This window comes from Cervus canadensis, chromosome 12 (assembly GCF_019320065.1).
Source record: "Cervus canadensis isolate Bull #8, Minnesota chromosome 12, ASM1932006v1, whole genome shotgun sequence".
In the NCBI taxonomy this organism is placed as follows: domain Eukaryota; kingdom Metazoa; phylum Chordata; class Mammalia; order Artiodactyla; family Cervidae; genus Cervus; species Cervus canadensis.
The window spans coordinates 19,042,677-19,044,653 of NC_057397.1; the positions used below are offsets into that span (position 1 = coordinate 19,042,677).

At 46.2% G+C, this 1,977-nt stretch overlaps 1 non-coding gene across 1 annotated transcript; it reads right to left on the reverse strand.

Annotated features, from left to right (window-relative positions):
- Positions 1-544: 544 nt before the first annotated feature.
- Positions 545-617, reverse strand: TRNAG-UCC. The gene has a single exon. It is a non-coding gene; the product is annotated as a tRNA-Gly (tRNA).
- Positions 618-1,977: the final 1,360 nt, after the last annotated feature.

Below are 1,977 nucleotides of genomic sequence, written 5' to 3' on the forward strand. Positions count from 1 at the left end.
AAAAAAAAAAAGGAAAGAAACTGAAACAGGGTCAGGAATTTACTCATTAAAAGTAGGGGGCTGGGGTCCTGTATTCACTTCCTTGTAGGCCCAGCTTGTTGTGAGAACTGACCGGTGTGTGGCCAAGACGAGATTTCCATCAAACTGTGCCTTTAATCCAAGATGTGTTGTGGGGTATTCAGGGAAAATTGAAAGAAAGGAGGTGGAGATTGTGATATTTTAAATACATCAAAAAACTATGTGTAGGGATCTCACTGATGGGCCTGATAGTCTGCTTCCTCTGACCTAGGAAGCAATTCGTTAATCTCTCAGTGGTTCATTAATATAATAAATCCAACCTTGACATTGCAGAGTAAAAAAGCATTTTTAAAGGAAACACACGTATTATGCTTTTGGCAACACTGGATTTACTTGCTAATATATTGTTTAAAATCTTTATGTCTATCCATGGGTGAGATTGGTCTGAAAATTATGATGTGTTTGTTGGGCTTTAATTTTTTCTTTTTTTTTTTTTGGCTGTGACGTGTGGCACATGGGATCTTGGTTCCCCCAACAGGGATCGAACCTGTGCCCCCTACAGTGGAAGTGCAGAGTCTTACCTACTGGACCACCAGGGAAATCCCTATTTGCTAGGTTTTGGTATGAGATTTATGCTGGTCTCATAAGATGAGTTGACTGCCAGTCTCTCTTTTCTCTTCTTTGAGAAAATTTGTGTAAAGGTTAATGTTATTTCTCCTAAAACATTTGGAAGAAACTACCAGGATGTGGAAAAATTATGCAGCCTCAATCCAGGCTTGACCTGGTTCTTTGCACTGAAGAAGCTGGCCCTCTGTCTCCACATCTGTAAAGTAGGTTTTATACCTACTTGGTTTATGTTTACACTCGCTGTGGAGATAACAAGTCCCCCTTGCCTTACGTTGCCTGTGTAAGGTTGCAGAGTTCCTCAGAAATATGTCATAAGCCTCTGTGAGGTCCTGAGTGTTCTACTTGAGGGGCCGAGTGAGTAGATGGCAGAGTCAGAAAGTGAGCTCAGAATCTTGGAAGGTGAACGTGTCCTCCGATGGATACAAGGGGCCCTTGGGAGCTAGCAGGTGAGGATGCTGATGGCCTCCTGGTGGGGTTGAGCTGCACCCCCTGGTCCTGCCAGGTTCCTGAAGCTGGCACCATCCCCTCCCACCGAGAAAGGGGCCCGTGGGGACCATCCAGCCTCCTGGGCCCTCATGGGCTGAGCTGTCCCTCGGAGTCTGTGTTTATGGATCACAGGACCACCGACACTCCCTCTTTTGTGACTTTCCTCTTTCTTTCTGTGTTGATTTTTACATCCTTACATGTCAAGCCAACCACACACCTTTCATCTTGTGGTCTGATTCCAGAGGACCCTGGCAGGCTGTGTGTCTGCCCGGGGCAGAGCTACCTTGAACTGGGGACAGGGTACCCCATGTGGCTTTCCTCCTCCCCGCTCTATGACCACCCGAATACAGGCGACTGGCCTGGGTGAAGCCCTGGTTGTTAAGGGATGTTTAGATTGAGCTCAGACTTGATTTCAGTTGGAGTGCTCCATCTTTAAACAAATAACAGCTGAGAAATTTCCAAATGGCTTGTTTTCAACAACTTGTAAACTATATCTACAAATGCAGTCTGTAGAGGAATTTGCTGCACAGAAAGAGGTCTCTTTGGTTACTTTGGGAAAAGCATATACTTCACTCTACATGGTATAGGATCTGTGAAATCAGAGCCCCCCACCCCTACCCCAGGTTTCCCTGCAAACAGCCCACATTCACCAGCTAGCTGTGACGCAGCCTGAGAGGGGCTGTTCCAGAAAGTGTGTGCTGGAGGTGGGGGCTGCAAGGCAGTGAGGAGACCGCTGTTCACTTGGTTGATTGTCTGCTCACAGAGCATTTACTGAGCATCACATGTACGAAACGGTTTGTTTTACTCAAATTGCGGGGAAGATGATGTGTTGTAGTTTTCAGGGAT